The sequence below is a fragment of the Coregonus lavaretus genome (genome assembly GCF_964263955.1).
Source record: "Coregonus lavaretus genome assembly, chromosome: 37".
NCBI classification, from domain to species: domain Eukaryota; kingdom Metazoa; phylum Chordata; class Actinopteri; order Salmoniformes; family Salmonidae; genus Coregonus; species Coregonus lavaretus.
Genome location: NC_140024.1, coordinates 12238480 through 12261131, shown reverse-complemented (window position 1 = coordinate 12261131; position 22652 = coordinate 12238480). Strand labels below are relative to the sequence as shown.

Here is a 22652-nt window from a genome sequence, read left to right as displayed (position 1 = left end):
TTACCATCGCTTAAATGGATATGATTTTTTGTTCACACCCTCCTGTCCCTTGATTAACATATATTTTAAATATATTTCTATGCATATACGTAGGAATAAAGAAAGGAAGGGGACAAAACAAAAACAAATAAAGAGTAGTAGTCTAGGGAGCTCTAAGTTACCTGGTTAAGCGTCATCTTTTAAATCACAGTAATATTAAGATCTTGGAAATGATAAAGATTAAAACACAGTGAAGCCTAAAAGAGAATGACATCATACAGGAAGATCGTTTGTGTACTAGTCCAGGGATGGTGCACAGGAGGGTGTGATCAAACCTCACAAATTGGAGGTTAGTTTGGAGCGGACAGGTTCTAGTTCAGAGTGGGCTGCCGAGCCTTTCCGTGGCGGCAGGGCCGGGGAGGCCACGGGGGACTGAGTCTGGTGCTGCAGGTGTCCTGGAGACATCTGGGCAGGGACAGGAGGAGGCATGTGCCCTGGCACCGAGCTACAGGGTTTGGGCACTAGGATGGGGGAGGAGTAGGGCGAGGAGAGGCAGTATCCTGCCTCCATGGAGGAGCGTGGGGGTGAGGAGTGTGGGGGTGAGGAGCGTGGGGGCGAGGTGCGAGAGGGTGAGGAACGCGGGAGTGAAGAGTATCCCATGGCCTGGGCCACCTCCTGGGGCAGGGAGGGGTTAGAACTGGATAATAGTTTCATATCCTCAGAGAAGCTGCCCAGCCCCAGCAGAGACTCACTACCGGCTGCGTGCTGCTGGCTGGGGAGTTGGCTGGGGAGGGAGGTCTGGGGCATGAGCAGAGAGCTGTGGGACCCCGTGGCACTGGAGGAGTTGCTGTAGTGGAAAGTCCTTCCTGTGACTGGGCTTTGGACCGTGGGGCTGGGCCCCAGGGGGGTGTAGCAGGGCGAGCCGTTAGCTGAGCCGTACTGGGCCAACGAGGCCAGGGCAGACCTCTCCAGGGACAGCTGAGGGACCAGGCCAGACTGGAGGCCAGACTGAAGTCCAGACTTTAAGCCTGCCAGGCTGAACTGGGCCAGGGAAGACGGGGAGCACTCTGGGGCCTGCTGGGTGGAGGTGGAGGATGGGGAGCCTGGAGGGGGGGTTTGGTAGAACCCACCTGGAGTCCTGCCCCCGCCTGCAAACTGCTGCAGGGAGCCCACCTGAGGAGGCTTGGGGGGCAGCTGGCTGTGGAGCAGCTGACAGGGCTGAATGTGGCCGGATGAACCAGTGGACTGGGGGCTGATATTACAACCAGAACTAGAGGTACCCAGAACTCCAATTGTCATTCCACCTGTAGCCCCTCCCATATGCCCTCCAGTTGCCCCTCCCATTGATCCACCAGTAGCTCCTATATGGCCTCCACTAGTTCCTCTAATGTGCCCACCACTAGGTTCTCCTGAGTATCCTCCAGTGGCTCCTCCTATATGCCCTCCAGTATTATACCCTTCTATGGACCCACGTCTACCCCAACCAGTGGCCCTTCTTATTGTCCCACCCATGGCCCCCTCAGCAGCCCCTCCTATTGCTCCTCCTATTTCACCTCCGGTAGCACCTCCTGAAGACCAACCTGTAGCCCCCCCAGTAGCTCCACCTGTTGCTCCACCCATCCCTGCCCCCATGGCTCCCTGCTGGAAGAGGGCAGCGAGAGGCGGGGTGGTGCAGCGGAATGGCTGCTGCGTCTGGGGCTGTGAGTGGAGCTGGGCCGTGCTCTGTGCCGTGCTGTGGGAGGGAGAGCCACCAGAGGAGGAGAAAGGCCCAAAGGGGAAGGCGGAGGCCCCGCTAGGCCCAGGCTGGGTTCCACTGCTGCTGGACGCCTGCTGACTGGAGCTGGCTGCCCCTGACCCCTGAGTTGTGTGGTGGGCCCGGAAGGAGGCCAGCAGGGCTGTGTCCATCCCAGAGCAGTGCAGTTTAGACGGGGTGCTGGAGGGGGAGTCAGGCCCGGCGGAACCAGGCCCCATGGAGGAGGTGGGCGCCACCGTGTGGAACTTCTTCAGCCGGCCGGGGGGAGGGTCCTGGAGGTTCCTGGACCCCAGGACCGTGACCGGCGGGCGGAAGAGCGCAGCGGGGAGATGGGGGAGGTGGGGGTGGTGTGTCAAGGCGATGGCCACAGAGGTGGTGGCGGCAGCAGCCTGCAGGGGTGCCTGGATGAGAGGAGCCCAGATGACGGGGGTGTGCCCCGGAGAGGGGGGCTGAGGCGGAGGAATGTTCTGGAGGAGGTGGGCGCAGGTGGCCATGTCTCTGTCATGTTGCACGATCTGCTGGATGATCTCGTTCTCCTGGTAGTTGAGAACGCCGGATTTCAGGTCGTGCTGCACCTTGTGCTGCAGGATGGAGTTCTTCTTCCCTGTGAGACAGACAGACAGACAGAAACAGTACAATCAGCCTGGATCGTCCAGTTAGTTAGTTAAATACTCTGGAATTGCATCTGATTTATTACTTGTGCAGAGATTCCTTTTTCACTATACAGTTAGCTACACACTGCCTGGCCTGGCCTGGCCCTACTGCACAATATCCAGCTACTTCATAATCACCCCTGATCCTGTGAACAAGCAACACATTTGCCAACAAAGGCCACTGAGTGTTACTGTGTTTTAGCCCCTAGGCTGCACATTGACTATTAAAGGGCGTCAGAATGGCTGTGATCAGCCTACTCCCAGACTCCTCTTTGATTCCTATTTCACACGGTCGCTTAATTCTGAAGCACTGCTCCCTAACAGCACCGAGCACAAGGACAGAGAAACCTTGGCTGAAATTTGGAGGAGAGAGAGAGAGTGGGAGGGAGGGAGGGAACGTAGCCTACCAAGGGGAATAACACAGAGGAAGCATGATAGCTTCCTCTGTGATGATAGTGTGTGTGTGTGTGTGGTTGTTTGACTAGCTCTTACTGTGGAGCTGTAGATAAGAGGCAAAGTGAACGCAGATCAAACATGGCTCCGAACGGGGACATGGCTGACTGATATGGAAAGAATGTGTGAGCTGAGCAGAGCGACTGGTCAGTGTTCACACTAATGTCAGTGATTTCACAGTGTAAGGCAGTGCTCCTCTGCTGTCATTGGATGGCCAGAGCTCTATGGGGAGTGGCGGAGGGGTCAGGGGTCAGCCACTCACCAGATTACAGAGACAGGATGGGGATGGCCTGAGATGGCTCACTATGACAGGCTAAGTAACAAATAGCCTTTCTTCTGGAAAAGGTGAACTCAACTCTGGCCCTATGGCCCATTCATCCCTCTTGGGTGGATGTGCCAGAAGTAACAGGGATAATTTAAGTCGCTTTGTATAAAAGCGTCTGCTAAATGGCATATTAAATTTAAATTTAAATTATATTACATGGCCGTTTGTTCTAGAGCACTAATCCTGAAAGGCTGGTGCTAGGTGGTGGGATTGAAAATGTACAGTACCCGCACGCTAGTATCAGCTCGCTACTGTCAATGCAATTAGGCCCAGATCAATCTCTCTCCATTTCAGATATGAGAGGCTGGCGATTAGGGGGGAGCAGTGCTGGGGGCTGTCTCTCGGTCTGCCCTGACCCGTAGCAGGCCTAGCTCTGATCCGATTGCACAGGGTCCATTTAGACAGTAATTAATTAGTAGGGCATCGCTGTGTGAATGACTTCATTATGCAGGAGGGCTGGGGAAAGGTGAACACCATCTATTTACAACATGCAGACACAAAGGCATCAGGCATCAGGCCCAGGAGAGGTTGATATCAGAGGCAGGAGGAGGAGGAGGCTTTCCCTCAGTGGACCTCATCGCTTCAAAGCAGCCATTTTCAACAAAGAAAGAGCCCCCCTGCCTGCAGACATTTTTCAACATTTCATTACGGACATACCCTGGGCCATAATGAAGCATGAAGAGATAGTTTAGTTATGATAGAGGCATGCTGACGTTCAATGTGAATCTTTTATTTGTCTGGGCTGGCTGGCTGAGGTTAAGAACTGAATGAAGCGTCATATCAGTACACACACTGTACACGTCACTGAAGTAGTGCTGGAATTAATATAACCATAACTTAACCATAACTACTGCATTACAAACACCTCACCTGTTCTTCAGGGCCAATTCAACAGATGTGAATTGATCCATTCTCCTACTGTAGGTAGAGGACATACTTTTTGTCACTGTCTGTTATATAATTTGTATCTAACTAACCAAACTAAATACACTACTTTTCACTAGGTCAACTGGGTGAGCTAGATATAGAGAGTTCTTCACCACCAGCATGGGATTTTCCTCTCTTTTTTAAACTTATATCACTGTCCCTTCCTGCTGAGATTATCACATAAAATGATAAAACAATATACTGTAGAATAGAAAGAGTTGTCTCCTCTCCTCTCTCTGTGGTGCCCATCCGTTCCTCCTCCCTGGTAGCCAGGGCCCACGGTACCAGATGTGTGGGGGCCAGCGTGGGAGGGATGGAGACATCTGAGCTAATATGACACATCTGTTTACTTGGCCTACTGGCTCAAGTGGCCCTGAGCAGGTCACTAACATACACAAACACTGACTGCATGGCCTCCTCTCCTCTTCGCTGGCTGCTCACTTAGCTGGAAACAGCTCCCCTCCAGAGGATTCCTCAGTTTTGGCACATCTGTGTTTGATTCCCAGACCGACACCTCCATGTACTGTACAGTGACTGGCAGCTGACTCCACTTTGTAATTTACTCAGCCAATCCATATCCATTTACTACAACATCATGTTTCATTTGTTCCATCTGGGATTTTAACCGGTGGCAATCTAGTACAGAGTGCTGCCTGGGGACTGTAACACGTCTTTGAATACATTCATACTTCACAATACTTGACATTGGAGAGGCAGATGATTGGCTGTAACGATCAACTCAATTACAATAATACAGATGGAGTTGATAGTCATGTTCTACTATGATGTAGTCTCTTACCTATGCGGTCCAGCCGGTCCAGAGCCACGGTCTCGAAGGCCCGTCTCATCATGGGGTACTCCTCCAGGACCTCGTTGAAGTTGTCCACAGACAGAGAGTACAGACGGCAGTAGGTGTCTGCTTTGACGCTGGCTGTTCTTCTGCCCCGTGTCAACAGACAGATCTCTGCACAGGACACAGAAAGAGAGGAACGTCAACACTATGACGTCATGATGACATGTTCACTACGGTCAAGGTAGAGACACTGTTGTCAAGTAGGGCTGATGTTATGCCAACGTTGCTCCACTTCTTAGCAAACATCAGGGAAATCTTTGTGAAGGCTGACAGAAATATTAAGACTTAATGTTGCCTATGACATGTATCACCCCGACTGAATTCTCTCATGTGTGAACTTGACCTGAAGGGATTACGCACGCTGCTGTGAAAAATAGATAAATATCACTATTGTACCACTTACCGTTTATGATGGCGAAAATGGGGAACTTTCTAACAAAAAAGTGAACCGCTGAACCAGGGTTAGGCAATTGTGTTCCTGGAGTGCTGCAGGTACTGCAGGATTTTGTTCCAACTAGGCACCACACCTGACCAACTGAGCTAATTGGTCAGTTCAATGATTGCCTAAATTCAACACACCTGGTCTTCCAGGTCAAAAACATGAAGTGCCTGTGGCCCTCCAGGACCAGGGTTGCCTACCCCTGCGCTGAACTGTATGTTTTTTCCTTTTTAGCATTAAACATTAGAATTTTCTGTAATCCACAGCTGAAGCACTTAATGCCATTCTGAAAGCTTAGAGGTCTGCTAGACCTCCTCTGTCATGCCAGATCAGGAGAATAATGTTCCATTTAACAGGCAGCAGTGCTGTGGAGCTCTGGCACCAACAGCACCCCTATGCCTTATGCATGCCGCGGGTGTGTGTGTGTTGTTTGTTTGTGTGTTTGTGTCAATTTACAGTATGCGTGCCATGTGCTTTTATGTCACAATCACACCCATCCCACTTGTGGGCCACTCTCCAACTCTCACTTTCATCTACACTCCAACTCTCCCTCTCAATCCCACTATAACACTTAGTCTTTCTCAGAAAAAGCCATTTTCCAACTCCACTCTCTCTTTCAATTCTCTCACTTGCTACAAAATTAACTGCCTTTCTCCTACTCCCTACGTAACATTTACTAGGAATCCCTCTTCCATCATATCACTTTGAAACTCACTTCTCACTAATCTGTTTTTCTCTCTCGCTCTCGCTCTCTCCTTTCCCCTCTCACACTGCCTCTCGGTGTATTGTACAGTGCATGGTGGGTTAGAGGAGAGGATGAGGGCTTCTGCCTTCTCTCTAGTACAGCCAGATACCCAGCCAGCCAAAGCCTCCTTGTCCCTGACCATGTCTGCCCTAATGAAAAACAACATGTGCAGCTCATCCTCTGTGTGTGCGTGTGTGTGTGAGGAAGTTGTGTGTGTCTGCGCTGCTTGGTAACCCCATTTGTGTGTTTGTGTGTGTGTGCGTGCTCCCAGGTCAGCCCTGGCTCTGCCTGCGTTGGGGGTCCGTTTTCTGCAGGCCTGCTCTGCTCCCAGTAATCCCCTCTGAAGAGGAGCTGTTAAATCCTTTTACCTCTTTCTGGCTGAAGCCAGCACTGCTGAGATGAGACACTGAGCTGCACAGAGCCTTTCTTCTGGCCTTATCTGCCTGTCTTTAGAGAAGAGGATGTGAAGCCCAGACTCTTAGTACTGGTATCTGAACTCTGACTGTAGAAGACTCAGTATGAGTAGCAGTTAGAGCTCAATGCTAAACAATGAGAGATTAACACTCAATCATGGAGAACCAGGGATAAATGGAGGGACAAACCCTATGACCCTGACAGAGGAACACTGAGTTGGACCCATGTCAGAACTAAAGATGATAGACATTATACATGGACGCCTGGTCATATTTGAGGAAATGTGTCATTCCCTATCCATAGATGTTATTGCTAATAAGCTAATAAGGTTCTTTCTGTGTTTAAACATTGCTGCTATGCTATACTCGTTTTTGACTAATTGATTTTGCTTGCTAACATTGATTTGATGGTGCATCTGAAGACACTGTGACCTCTATTCTATCCTGCTCAACCTCAAACTTCTCTTGCTAGTACATCATTAACAGTCAAATTATGTATGAATGGTTTAATCTCTATGATGACTCACTTTTACAGTCTGATGCAATAGTACAAACATCCTGCATGAAATCACTGAACAGGCTTACTTTGTCCAGCTCTGTGTATATTTTGTAGTGGTGTGTTTTCTTCTCTTATCTGTCGTAGCTACTCCTACTGCTCTTTGTGGTAATCGTGTTGGAACACTTGTACCGCAACTTCAAGGAAGAAAATGGATTTCATAATTGGAGTGAAACGCATACAGAAAACAACTGACTACTACACTGCTTGGAGTACAGCATGAACACATTTAATTACAATGTGGTCATTAAAATGTAATTGCTCCAATTAAAATCGGATACCTTGTGAAATGGGAGAAACAGGAACGATGCTGTTCACGAGTCCAACACCATTATTAAGTTTGCCGACGACGTGACGGTGGTAGGCCTGATCACCGACGACGATGAGACAGCCTATAGGGAGGAGGTCAGAGATCTGGCAGTGTGGTGCCAGGACAACAACTTCTCCCTCAATGTGGGCAATACAAAGGAGCTTATTGTGGACTACATCGATGGGGCTGTAGTGGTGCGGGTCGAGAGCTTCAAGTTCCTCGGTGTCCACATTACTAAGGACCTATCACGGTCCAAACACACCAACACAGTTGTGAAGAGGGCACAACAACACCTCTTCCCCCTAAGGAGGCTGAAAAGATTTGGCATGGGCCCTTAGATCCTCAAAAAGTTATACAGCTGCACCATTGAGAGCATCTTGACTGGCTGCATCACTGCTTATGGCAACTGCTCGGCATCCGACCGCAAGGTGCTACAGAGGGTAGTGCGTACGGCCCAGTACATCACTGGGGCCGAACTCCCTGCCATCCAGGCAGTGTCAGTGGAAGGCCCTAAAAATTGTCAAAGACACCAGCCACCCAAGTCATAGACTGTTCTCTCTGCTACCACACGGCAAGCGGTACCGGAGCGCCATGTCTGGGACCAAAAGGCTCCTGAACAGTTTCTACCCCCAAGCCATAAGACTGCTGAACAGTTAATCAAATGGCTACCCAGACTACTTACATTGACCACTTTATTAGAAATGTTTTGTATCTTCATTTTTTGTACTGACTCTTGTAATTTGATTTGCTGTTGTACAGTACAGTATGACCTTGGTTACACAACACACATGACTGGCTGGCTCACGTTGGAAGGGTTTGGGAAATGACTGGGAAATGATAGGGGTTGGTCTTGGGAAGACTCTGTGTGTGTGTCTGTCTGTGTGTGTGTGTGTGTGTTTATGTGTGTGTATGAGCTGGGTCTCCCATGGTGAGGTATCAATGTCCTCCGGCCTGGTCTGGGGGGCCTCACCTGGACTCTGGTTCTCTCCTGTCAGCTCCCATCTCCATCGCCCCTGGCAGCCCACGGGCCCTCTGAGAGGACACTCTCTAACCTTTGAAACATCTGCACTGGGCAGCCTGATTCCCCATGACACACCACGTTCGCTCGCTCGCTCCCTCCCAGCATTAGCATAGGGAAATACACACTGGCCTATGATGAGGAGAGGGGTTGGGGAGTGTCTGGTTTAGCCTCCACCATAGCTGGTGTCGTGTCATTTCTCATCGGCTCTCCTTCTTCCTCCAATGCTAGCAGCAGTAATTGACTGTTATACACTGCTGCTGTTAGATCTGTTAGATTCTGCATGGGGGAACTGCTAGCTTAATTCAAAGGTTAACCGTGTAGCTCAGTGACTATAATACAGTCTTACAGAATAGATTCACTCAGTCTCTGACTCTTTTCCCTTCCCCGTTACACCTTCTCTAGGAGGAGTGGTGCGGCTGTGTTAAAATGGGTTAAGGGGCGAGAGGATTACCTGCGACTCCACTGCCAACCCCCCTCAATGACTTACTCAGTCAGGGCAGCCATTTGGCAGCTCTACAGTCTGCTTTTCCACAGAGACTGAGACTGAGACAGGGACAGGGTCAGGGACAGAGACAGGGACAGAAACAGGGACAGAGTCAGAGACAAGAGACGGCGACAGAGGCCGAGACAGGGACTGAGACAGGAATGGGGACAGAGGCAGAGACAGGGAATGAGACAGGAATGGGGACAGAGGTAGAGACAGGGCTCAGAGCATAAACCTGGGTACCAGAAAGCTTTTCTCTCCAGCCTGAACTTTAAGGGCCTAGAGATTAAGAGCAGCTGGCTCAGAGTGGACTAGCCTGAGCCCAGTCCAGGCACAAGATGACACGAGAGATTTCCCCATTCCTGTCTCAGTCCCTGTCTCTGCCACAGTCCCCATTCCTGTCTCAGTCCCTGTCTCTGCCTCTGTCTCCATCTCTTGTCTCTGACTCTGTCCCTGTCCCTGTTTCTGTCTCTGTCTCTGTCCCTGTCCAGTTGATTCTTTCCTCCTACCCCACCCCTGCCCCCCTCCCTCAACCCCGCCACAGCTCACTTGAAGGAAAAGTGAACCATCTAAGAGGTACGATCAAAGCTGCCTCTTGATAAGCACCAGGGTCTGAAGGACATCTCCAGCCACTGTAAGGTCATTCTACTAACTGTGCTGCACTCTCCAGGAGAGCTGCAGTTCAACCAGTCACACAGTAATTACACAAGGCAACAAAGGATGACCTATACTAACACAATAACACACCCAATCTGGGGAGGGAGGGGGTCTTCTAGATGCTGTCCAGACAGGAGAGTCTGAATGCAGCCCCACAGAGGCAGGGTGGTGTGTGTGTGTGTGAGCCCAGAGGAGAGTCCAGTGAGTGGGCCTGGCTATGCTCCATGTGTCCTTTGGCTTGAATACTGCAGTCACATTATATGTCCCCTTACCCTGGATTGCTGTATTTCTGCCCAGCACTCACATCCACAACATGTCACACGCATTCCCTATATTAGGCTCTCCAGAGCAAGCTGATCCTACAGTTAGTTAACAGGAGCAGACTTCTGAGTGTATATTAATGTGAATAATGCATAGTGTTACTGATGACAAGCATGTACTGTACAGGACGTTAATGAGCTTACACACATACATTTCATTTACAGTGCAGTCATCAATACAGAAAATGCACACCCACACATGGTGGAGCATTCTATCTGAGAGTGTCCACCCCCCTCTGCCCCTTGGTGTCTGTTTCTTGGAAATGCTCACTCTCTCTCACTTCCTGTTTGGTGAGAGAGAGAGAAAGAGAGTGAGAGTGAGAGTGAGAGAGAGAGAGAGTGAGAGAGAGAGAGAGAGAGAGAGAGAGAGAGAGAGAGAGAGAGAGAGAGAGAGAGAGAGAGAGAGAGAGAGAGAGAGAGAGAGAGAGAGAGAGAGGTGCCATATCCCTGGTGCTCCTCTTACATCAATTAATTTCATGAATGACTAACTCATGTTTGGTAACAAACTCCCTATGGCTGCATGGTGGGCTTGGTTTGGTTGGCCTTGCCTCCCCCCTGGAGCAGCCAGCCTGGCCCTGGATGCCAGGAATAGCTGCCGGATAATGGAGTCAAAACCTGCAAAGCCCAGCGCATCTAACGTGTTTGGGAGAAATAATTGCAGATCCAGGGCTTAAATATTTAATGCGAGGCAACCAGTTCCGTTCCAAAAACTGTGCATTTGCAGTGGCAGTGGTGCTTTGGGTTGATCCATGCAATTCATGTGTAAGTACAAATACATGTTTAAATAGAGGGAAAACAACAACAAAGAAAGATGACGCTTCACTCCTCCCTCACCCAGGGAGACACACACACACACACACACACACACACACACACACACCGGCAGAGATAGATTGCTTCCCATTTTTCTATTATTTGCGGCGCCCCCCAGGGAGAGGGCACGGAGACGGTCCAGCGAAGGGAGCGGCGTAATTAAACTTCAGCAGGCAGGTCATGTGCTGTTAAATGCTTCACTGCGGTTTCTCATTACTTAAACAGTGTCTTCTCAGTGATACACTGTCACTGTCACTGTCCAAATTAATTGGTATTTGGTAAGAGGACTATGGCTAGAGTGAAGTCAAACACGTCATACACTCCCAGACACCATGAGAAGAGTACAAACTGTCTGACCCTGTTGGGGGAAAGAACAGCTAGCACATGCTTGTTCTGTAATACCTTGGAAATGCAGGACTGAAAAGCCTGAAAGCATTTTAGCCTTAAAGTATTTTGTCATATATACTGTACTGTATATCAGGGGTTGGAACCGGTTCAGGGAACAGAACCGCAAACCGGGAAATAATGAAAAGGAACAGAAATGGAACCAGGAACGAAAGTGATCCATAATGTTACGTTATTTTAAAAGCATGGGAACTGGTTAATAACGTAATTTTTTCCTAGTCCCATAAAAAAACGCAACAAAGCACCTATGTAAATCCCTCACTCTGTCACTCAGAAACTTATTCCAGTGTCTGCCTGCAAGCTGAAAATCTTTGCCAGTGTGTGTGTGTTTAGGCTACCTGCCCCCCCCTCAGAAGCATAGGCTACTGTACTGACGTTACAAGCGTGATTCAAAAGATAGGGAGAGAGATTTTTTTAATCAGTTTTACAGTTTAGTCATTTAGCAGACACTCTTATCCAGAGCGACATACAGGAGCAAATAGGGTTAACAGATTTTTCACCTAGTCGGCTCGGGGAAGCGAACAAGCAACCTTTTGGTTACTAGCTCAACGCTCTTAACCGCTAGGCTACCTGCCACCCATTTTCTTAGCTAGAGAAGAATGGGTTAACTTTTTCAATGCTAGTAGTTAAGGATACTATAGGCCTAGTGATCACGTTGGATTTATTAACTACAAAATGTTTTTAATTCTGGTGCCACTCTGCACACACAAGCTTGTTAGCTAGCTAGCTCAAAGGACATTCAAAGTTCCTCCATAGAAGCCACTCCTCCTAGGTATAATTCTGTGGACCTAATTCAGATAATGCATGTCATAACAAGATGCCCAGCGCTTCAAGCCTCCTCCTCACCCCTCTCTAGCTCTCTCCCCACCCGCAAAAATTCAGTTGCATCTTGCGCTATAGGCTACACTTGTCTGTCCATCACTCATGTAAAGAACTAGCTTGCCTGCTCTATCCGCACTGATTGGTGAAGTAATTGAATGAGCTAAATGTAAAAACGGTTGATTTCACGAGTTGAAAAAGGAACAGAAAGGAACGAAAAACTGTACTTTTTTGGAACTGAACAAAAAAATAGTGGTTCTGTTCAGAACGAAACGATTAGAAAATAATTTTGGTTCCAACCCCTACTGTATATGTCAACTATGTTCTTCTTTGTCATTTGGCATGTTCGTACAATTAAAATACAGCTTGTGTTGATCATTGGAAGAGTAAACAGCCTCACATAAAACATATACAATCAGCAGGTACCATACACTGTAGAATGACAGACAGAATAATGAGTAGTGCTTTAGACAACCCTGTCGTCAGGGCCAGCTCGTGAGAGACAAGAACAGAACATTTACACTCATGCAGTTCTGCAGTGTGTCTGAAAGCAGACCTAGGCTGACCTCTTAAGAAGCTAATTTGTGCTGCTGTGTTTTTCCACGCCACCATTATGAATATTAAAGCTGAAGAGGTTTAAGCTCTGCAGCATAATGTGTGTGTGTGACCTTTTGTCTGGATCTGAGTCTGTCCTATTTCTCTTACCCCCGAAGTAGGATCCGTCTGAGAGCTTGGTTTCCTTGTTGCCCTTGGTGAGCACGCTGACCACTCCGTGCTGGATGAAGTACATCTTCTTGCCGATGGTGCCCTCTCTGATGATGTAGTCTCCGGGCTGGAACACCTCGAAGCGCAGCTTGGTCAGCATGGAGGTCACAAAGTTGGGGTCCGCGTTGGCGAACAGCGGCATGGAAGCCACCAGCTTTCGACAGTTAAAGTTGATGATTTCCTGCAAACAGGAACACACACAAACAGAGGAAGATGGATGCTTTAGTAACAGCCCCTCAGAGAGACAGAAAGTGCTCAGAGAATAATTAGTCCCACATCGAAACAGTGATTATCACCACAATAATTTCCCTTTGCGATGAATAAGTATTCTATTTAATACACACACACCCGCACACAGCCCCCAGCCCTCTCCCACCTCTCTGAGTGGCTCGTTGAGTTCTCCCAGGATGCTCTCCTCATCAAACATCTTGCCCTGGTAGCGATGCTCGTAATAGTCATGGATCCTCTGCCTCATATCAGCCGGCAGCTTGTGGAAGGACATGTACTGCTCCACCTGTTTGTACTGCAGGCCAGGGAGAGAGAGACACATAGAGAGAGACACACAGAGAGAGAGAGAGAGAGGAAACACAATAAGGTCAGTCCAAGGTCACCATCCCCACAGCACTGTGACTGAGTCATACCCTACAGGTTACTAAAGGCTTAGAGGTCAAGCACTCCATTACACACAACACATCAGATATACACACAGCACACAAGACTGCTTGTACATTTTGCCCCACACAAAAGAAAAGCTGAAAATAGCAGACTGGTGTTTATAGTACGGTATATTTCCACTCTGAATCTATGCACTGGCTGGCAGCACAGAAGAGGAGGGGGGAGAAAGAGAGAGAGAGATAGAGAGAGAGAGAGAGAGAGAGAGAGAGAGAGAGAGAGAGAGAGAGAGAGAGAGCAAACAAGAGAGAGAGAGATAGAGAGAGAGGCACTGATTGGGAACACATTTCCCTAAGTACTGTACTGTATCTGATTGCAACCAGAATTCATTGATGAGAAAAGGTAGAAGGTTGAGGGGGAAATCACACAGGAACCTCCTACTCACGCACGTACGCACACACACACACAACAATCACATGTGGAACATGAAACACCACAGAGTCACAAGACCAACTCAGCAGAGACAGTTGAGATCTTGTTAATCAGTGACACCCCTATGTCTGAGGGGTGGTTGGGTATACAGGCGGCACAGGTTTATGTGTGGCATGAGAAGTGGCGCGGGCGGGGTAGTAGGAGTAATCACAGTTGGGTAATTAGCAGAGTTACTATGGAGCTGCAGACTACACACAGAAAGAGATTGTGATAGCTCCATTTAGTTACAGACACTGGCTTCATTCTGATTTAGATTCTCAGTGCACCGACTTCTGAGGTGGATGAACAGAGCACACTTCTGAGGTGGATGAACAGAGCAGACTTCTGAGGTGGATGAACAGAGCAGACTTCTGAGGTGGATGAACAGAGCAGACTTCAGAGGTGGATGAACAGAGCAGACTTTTGAGGTGGATGAACAGATCAGACTTCTGAGGTGGATGAACAGAGCAGACTTCTGAGGTGGATGAACAGAGCAGACTTTTGAGGTGGATGAACAGAGCAGACTTTTGAGGTGGATGAACAGAGCAGACTTCTGAGGTGGATGAACAGAGCAGACTTCTGTGGTGGATGAACAGAGCAGGGGGAAAAAGATGGTGGATGGAAAGAAAAGAAAGAGCAATGAATATAAGAAAGAGGGAAAGAAAGAGAACGTTTCTTAATATGAGATTCACAAAAGTTTTAATGAAGGACTCCACTGAGGGAGCTGTGATGAGAGAGCATTCAGAGCACGCCTCCAAAACCACTGTCTGCAAACAGAGGAAGAGAGAACAGAAGGAGAGAGAGAGCAGTTCAAACAATGGAACAACAGAGCAATGACATGAATTTCAAAAATGTCAATACAAGACGCTGGCTGATGGTGTGTGTGTGTGAGTGTGTGTGTGTGTGTGTGTGTGTGTGTGTGTGTGTGTGTGTGTGTGTGTGTGTGTCTGTGTGTGTGTCTGTGTCTGTGTCTGTGTGTCTGTGTGTGTCCATTTGTGTGTCCCTCCCTGAGTGTGCGTGTCCCTATGTATCTGTGTAAGGTGTTACAATTGGTATCAACAAAAGCCCTGTGGCACCTGAGCTAATATCTACTATTGCACGATTTGACAGAGGAGGAGAGGAGGCTGGTTTTACAGTGAGGACGTGTGTGTGAGGAGAATGAGATCTCTCTTGGACCAGGAGAGAGATCAAAGCACACAGTAAATAAGAAACAACAGCAGGTAGAGGAACATCACTGACCTTTACTACACTAAACCCTGCCTGAATGGAAAGTCGCTCTGTCTATTCTACTGTTAAGGCTAGGTTATACTTTCATCATCCCTGATATGCTGCATACATGCATAATACTGTTACAACAGATTAATGTACAGTCAGAGTGGACAGCCATTTCATCCTCTGAGAATGTTCTACTAAAAAATAGATAGCTCTGCGTCGGAATTACTTACAAATCAGAGAAGAGGAGAGAGGCTGTGTAGAAATGATAGACACTACCGTACGGCACTCTTGTTTCTGTGGCCACAGACCTCATATTAACCACACCCTCCCTCTCTCCTTCCCCCTCTCTCCAGGAGAGAAACCTGTTCCCTCCAGCCACAGACCTCTACCACACACTCCCTCTATCTCCCTCCATCCCACCTCTCACCCTCCCTCTCCAGGAGAGAGAGAAACCTGTTACCTCCAGGGAGACATCACTAATGACAGTGGGAAGTGACTGGCTCCCTGAGAACCAGACCCCTGTGATGAGGTGCCCGCAGCAGTGCCTGAAGAAAAACATTAGTGCTGCTTCCAAAATGGCACCCTATCCCTATATGGTGCCCTGGGCACTGGTCAAAAGTATTGCACTATATAGGGAATAGGGTGCCATTTCGGAGGCAACCAGGGCCTGTCCAGTCGGAGGGAGCAGGTCACGCAACGTGAGCGCACAATGCACAACGTGCTCACTGCTGACGCACACACACACACACACACACACACACACACACACACGTCAAGGCAGAAAAGGGGAGGGAGCCAGCTAATGAAATAATGCTCGCTCTCACTTCAAGGAAGAGCAACAACTGCACGTCTCTCTCTCTCTCTCTCTCTCTCTCTCTCTCTCTCTCTCGCTCTCTCTCTCGCTCTCTCTCTCCCCTCCTCTTCTAGCGCTGTCTCTAAATCTATCTTTTCAATCCCCTCTTTGCTCTCCTTCAACACTCTCCTTTCTGACTGACGTCTTTCTAAGAAAGGTCTATAATTCTGACCTCCACTCAGCTTTCACTTCTGTCTTTCACCTTATCCTCAGATGTAGACAAGTCTCTGTCCATCTGGATCTAACCAGAGGCTCTTGAGCCTGCCTTCCGAATCACATTTCTCCTCCTCCATCTCCTCGCCCTCCTCTCCTCTACAGAATGAAGGAGCGGTCTGGAGCCCGAGTGTGAGCCTGTGCGTGCCGATGACAGCAGGCGGAGGAGCAGAAGCACGGTTGCTTTTTAACGTGTTGCATACCGTGATCACGTTCAAGGCATACACACACACACAAGCATATATACGGCTGTATGCACATATACGGATGTACACACACACACACACACACACACAAACACACACAACACTACAATAGACACAGGAGTTCAAGGGTAGACCATCTGAAAGGTTGCAGCTGAAATTGAAAGGTGGAGTTTGAGAGCAAACACAAAGATATAGACACAAAATGCACCTAAGATAAAAGACCTCAAAACAACATGGTCAGAACTAGAGTATCATATTCCTTTAATCCTGGTTATACTCTGATATTGCATAATTCATATATAAAATGGCAACATTAACAATGTAGAGTGCTATGAAAATCGATGAAGAACGTGAATCTGGAAAACTAAATGAAAGGACTACAAAAGAAGAAAGAGGCAGAAAAAAACATTAAGATATTCATTCCCGGGGCATCTGAGAGAATAATTCTAAGCCCTGCCATGAGCTAAGCATTTGAATCTATCTCTTATCAGGAAGTCAATTCAAATGAAATCCCTTGGCATAAATTGGAACATTTACTGATCTGACGATGAACCAGAATGATTCTAGAAAAAGAGCCACATTCTTCCTCTCCTTCAGAGAACTAGGCCTCCTGTCCAATCCTGTCCAACACAATGAGAAAGTACTCATGTGGTACTCCTAAGCTTCAGCCTCATTGGGTTGTGAAGCCAAAATGTGAGCTAAACAAGCTTGTTTGAGATCCTCTACTGAAGATGACATGTGTAACCTGTCTGTCTGTCTTTCTCTGTAACCTGTCTGTCTTTCTCTGTAACTTGTATGTCTGTCTGTCTGTCTTTCTCTGCCCTGTTGATATCTCACTGTGGGAACTGGGAAGCATCAGATTTGTCACAGACATTTGCTCCGTTTCAACGATTTAGGTTTTCTTGTTGTCCTCTAACCTCCTGTATTCCCATAAAACACTGTCATTGCGGAAATCATCCATTTATCCTTGGCTTTGTAATGCATTACAATTTGATTCCCCTCAGCATGAAAGGGCATTAGCCAAGTGAAAAAAACAGGGTCTTTAAATATAATGCCCTGTTTGTGTTGTGAATATTAGCACATACACTCTTAGAAAAAAAAGGTGCTATCTAAAAGGGTTCTTCGGCACGTATAAACCGTTTGGTTCCAGGTAGAACCGTTTTGGGAAGGGTTCTATATGGAAACCAAAAGGGTTTTACCTGGAACCAAAAAGGGTTCTCCTATGGGGACAGCTGAAGAACACTTTTTAATAAGAGTCTCTCTCTCTCTCTCTTTCTCGCTGCTTTATTAATCAGAGCTGCTGGAGCCCAGCGGAGGAGACACCATGGAGTAGGGAACACGCCACTAGGGGATATATCTCTCTAGAGGAAGTAATGTCGCTGATAACGCCCAGCGTGACAGGAAATGATGTTATATCCTCATAGCCATCACTTCACTAACAGAAGGAACCTTGCTCCTCTTCTTCTGCTACTTGGATAAATCCAATCATTGTCCTGAATTGAGAAGCTAATCAGGTCTCCAGGGCATCCACTTTCTAACCGTAAACCTCTGCTGTCCGGATGTGTCAGTCAATTCAATCCAACACTCTGTTCCCATGAGAGAAAGGGATTTAGAGCGCTTGATGCTGTTTTACTGCACAATCCCTCCCTCACTCTCTCATCTTTCTCTCCCCACTCTCTACCCTCTCTCTCTCCATATGGCCATACTGTGCTCTCTCTGTTTCGTTCTCTTCCTCCTATCGCTCTCTCTCTCTATGTCTCTGTCTCTCTGCACTCTTAGAAAAAAAGGTGATATCTAGAACCAAAAAGGGTTCTTCGGCTGTCCCCATAGGATAACCCTTTGAAGAACCCCTTTTGGTTCCAGGTAGAACCTTTTTGGTTCCAGGTAGAACCCTTTTTGGTTCCATGTAGAACCCTTTCCACAAAGGGTTCTACATGGAACCCAAAAGAGTTCTCCCTGGAACCAAAAAGGGTTCTTCAAAGGGTTCTCCCATGGGGACAGCCGCAGAACCCTTTTGGAACCCTTTTTTTTAAAGAGTATGTCTCTGTCTATCTCTCCCCAGTCCCCTCATGTACCTCCCTTCTCACTCTCTCCTCCTGGATGCAAATCCTTACCAAATAATTGATGATGTCAGCCACTTAATTATAATTTCTAAACATTTATTTGTCTCCCCTTCTTCGCTTTCTCTCTTTCTCTCCATCCTTGCCTTCCATATGAGTAAGGTACACACAGTGTTAATTGAAGCTTGAACATCTGCACCCTCACACCCCCATTCAGAGCTCTCTACAAGGCAACAGAAAATAAAGAACCGTATAACACTCGCTACACTTCTGATGTCGATCTGAAAGTTCTGTAAATGTTAAAGGAGAGCTCTAAGTGCGCCATGAAATTTCAATTCAGGACTTTCATGCCATTGTCATGTGGAGGTAGTCTAGATGTAATTGAATTCATGGCTGTGAGAGCAGAGCAGTCAATGGCAGCAGCAGCAGCAGAAGTTAATCCAGCAGCCTGTGACTGTGAGACAACCTGTGAAGGAGGATAAGTGATAATGGTGGGGTGACTCCTAGACATTTGAGTGTTTCTGGACTCTACAGAGGTATGTTCTCTGTGTCCTCTTCAGTGGTGTAACTCATATTCTCGGCATGCCTGTGATATGGTAGCTTCACTCTCGTAATTGGCTATTCTCATAACCAGGGAGGGGGGGCTCAGGGACGTTTGGGAATCAATTTAAGAGCCTTAACTCAGCAGTAAGAAGTTTCTCTGAGGAGAGGAAGAGAAGGGACTCTAACCCCCTTCAGATTAACACCACCAGCCAGGCCCAGGCTAATGACAACAGCTCCTACTGCAAGACACAAAAAGTCGATCAACTTGTCCACGGCTATACTCTTAGAAAAAAAGGTGCTATCTAGAACCTAAAAGGATTCTTCGGCTGACCCCATAGGAGAACCCTTTGAATAATCATTTTTGGTTCCAGGTAGAACCCTTTTGGTTTCTATGTAGAACCCTTTCCACAGAGAGTTCTACATGGAACCCAAAAGGGTTCTCCTATGGGGACAGTTTAAAAACCCTTTTTTCTAAGAGTGTAGGCTACTGCATGTCCTTGGCTTGATTGTCTTTCATTAAATAGCAGAAAACAAATCATTCAGTCGACATTCATACCGGTTATAGACTATGGGGATATTGTCTATATGAATGCAGCTGCCACTGTTCTGAAGCCATTGGACACAGTTAATCATAGCACAATACACATTATTACGGCCGATAGGTTCAGTACACATCACTGCATTCTGTATCAGAAAGTAGGCTGGCCCTCTATTAAATCTCGTAGATTAACGCATTGCACTCTTTTTGTTTGAAAAAGCCCTCCTGCATACATTTCCACCTTACCTTCCTTCATTGTACGAGATACCAGACCCGGCCTCAGGGAGGGCTAACTCTGGAGATCCCTTCGATCTACACTGAGTTAGGTAAATCTGCTTTTAGTTTTTTTGCACCTGAGTTGTGGAATAATCTCCAAGGCTCTCTAAAATTGGATGAATTGGTGCCTCTAGGCTAGGGCAATTCAAAAGGCTGATTGCGGACCTTTTAACTGAAGATTGTGTTTGTTTTCTATGATTTTGTTTTGCTTTTAGTGTATTGATGTGAATATTGATGTGTATATTGATGTGTATTATTGATGTGTATAGTGTATATTGATGTTTTTGATGTGTATTATTGATGTTTACAAACTGGGTGGTTCGAGCCCTGAATGCTGATTGGCTGACAGCCGTGGTATTTCGACCGTATGCCATTTATTTTTTACTGCTCTAATTACGTTGGTAACCAGTTTATAATAGCAATAAGGCACCTCGGGGGTTTGTGGTACGTGGCCAATATACCATGGCTAAGGGCTGTATCCAGGCACTCCGCGTTGCGTCATGCGTAAGAACAGCCCTTAGCCGTAGTATATTGGCCATATACCACACCCCCTCGTGCCTTATTGCTTAAGTATAGTGTATATTGATGTGTATTGATGTTTTTGATGTGTATTGATGTGTATGCATAGATAATTTGAGAAAGAGATCTTGGTCTCAGCATGACTCCCTGTAAATATAAAGGTTAAATAAAATTGTATTGGAGCTCTCTAACCTATCCCCTTTCTCCTACACCAGGGGTAGGCAACTAGATCCAGCCGCGGGCCGATTGTTGTCGGAGCGGATGGTCGGGGGGCTGGAACATAATTATAATAATTTCATCACTGCAAATTGACCCCAACTAAGCCCAAAAAGAGATTGTATTTGAAAAGAACAATAATTTCCTACCTTAATTATACGATCACGTCTCTTTTTTTATTTGTGGGAATACTTGGGAATGGATTTCCTAAATTAAACTCATTTTAGCTTAATTCCTGGTGATTTTACTGTCTTTTTTTAAATTACCCAAACTATGCAAGTTGCTCTCTCCCCCTCCCTCCCTCGCTCCCTTCCTTAACCCATTTAATCCCATCACTCACAATAGTGAGAGAAAAAAATTAACTTTTGTACTGTGCCTTCATTTTTAATACATTGAGTCCATGATGCTTTAGGTATATGAAAATATCTTAGAGGTCATATTTGTGACCAATGGGAAAATACAGTGGCTCTACCGTATTATACAGTGCATTCGGAAAGTATTCAAACCCCTTGACTTTTTCCACATTTTTGTTACGTTACAGCCTTATTCTAAAATTCATTCAACACATATTTTCCTCATCAATCTACACACAATACCCCATAATGACAAAGCAAAAACCGGTTTTTAGAAATGTTTGCAAATGTATAAATAAATAAAAACTGAAATATCACATTTACATAAGTACTCAGTACTTTGTTGAAGCACCTTCGGCAGTGATTGCAGCCTCGAGTCTTCTTGGGTATGACGCTACAAGCTTGGCACACCTGTATTTGGGGAGTTTCTCCCATTCTTCTCTGCAGATCCTCTCAAGCTCTGTCAGGTTGGATGGGGAGTGTCGCTGCACAGTATGAGGTCCTGAGTGCTCTGTAGCAGGTTTTCATCAAGGATCTCTATGTACTTTGATCTGTTCATCTTTCCATTGATCCTGACTAGTCTCCCAGTCCCTGCCGCTGAAAAACATCCCCACAGCATGATGCTGCCACCACCATGCTTCACTGTAGGGATGGTGCCAGGTTTTCTCCAGACGTGATGCCTGGCATTCAGGCGAAAGAGTTCAATCTTGGTTTCATCAGACCATAGAATCTTGTCATGGTCTGAGTCCTTTAGGTGCCTTCTGGCAAACTCCAAGCAGTATAATAACTTGACAAATATTTTATGTCAATAAGTTTGTTTGTTAAGTGTCTCTTGCACAATGGTAGACCTGGTTTATCAGACTATTGGGACATAGCCACAGGTGTAAACATGGTTCATGTGGGTATTTGGGCTGAGATATTCAGGTGTAGATCTGGTTTATATTATTATTGGGACTCAGTCAAAGGTGTAGACCTGGTTTATAGGCGTACTGGAACTGATGTGCAGGGGTAGTCCAGGTTTACAGTTTGACTATTCAGGCTTCGGCACATTTAGACCTGGCTTAGTTGACTAATTGGGTTCAAGCACAGGTGCACACTTTGTAGGTATGAAAATTGGAGCTGAAGTACAGGTGTAGACCTGGTTTGTATGAATATTGGGGCTGAAATGCAGAAGTACACCTATTTTTATGACAATTGAAGCTGACATGTAGCAGTAGATCTGTTTGAAAAAAAATCTATATTGAGTTAGATGTGCAGGTGTATGCCTGGTCTGTAAGAATATTGGGGCTGAAGTACATGTGTAGACCTAGTTTGTATGAATGCTTGTGCACTGGGGTTGACCTGTTTTATATGAGTATGCCCATGGATTTACAGTGAGGGAAAAAAGTATTTCATCCGATGCTGATTTTGTACGTTTGCCCACTGACAAAGACATGATCAGTCTATAATTTTAACGGTAGGTTTATTTGAACAGTGAGAGACAGAATAACAACAAAAAAATCCAGAAAAAGGAGGGATTTTGTCCCACTCCTCTTTGCAGATCTTCTCCAAGTCATTAAGGTTTCAAGGCTGACGTTTGGCAACTCGAACCTTCAGCTCCCTCCACAGATTTTCTATGGGATTAAGGTCTGGAGACTGGCTAGGCCACTCCAGGACCTTAATGTGCTTCTTCTTGAGCCACTCCTTTGTTGCCTTGGCCGTGTGTTTTGGGTCATTGTCATGCTGGAATACCCATCCACGACCCATTTTCAATGCCCTGGCTGAGGGAAGGAGGTTCTCACCCAAGATTTGACGGTACATGGCGCCGTCCATCGTCCCTTTGATGTGGTGAAGTTGTCCTGTCCCCTTAGTAGAAAAACACCCCCAAAGCATAATGTTTCCACCTCC

General features: G+C 46.9%; 1 pseudogene across 1 annotated transcript in view; it reads right to left on the bottom strand.

Annotated features, from left to right (window-relative positions):
• Positions 1-315: 315 nt before the first annotated feature.
• LOC311111347 (potassium/sodium hyperpolarization-activated cyclic nucleotide-gated channel 4-like) overlaps positions 316-22652 on the bottom strand; it is a 69900-nt pseudogene continuing 47563 nt past the window's right edge. Inside the window, exons 5-9 of the transcript in view lie at positions 13067-13213; positions 12631-12871; positions 4890-5054; positions 1584-2336; positions 316-1188 (exon numbers count right to left, since the gene is read on the bottom strand). The product of the transcript in view is annotated as a potassium/sodium hyperpolarization-activated cyclic nucleotide-gated channel 4-like (transcript). The remainder of the gene's footprint in view (positions 1189-1583; positions 2337-4889; positions 5055-12630; positions 12872-13066; positions 13214-22652) is intronic.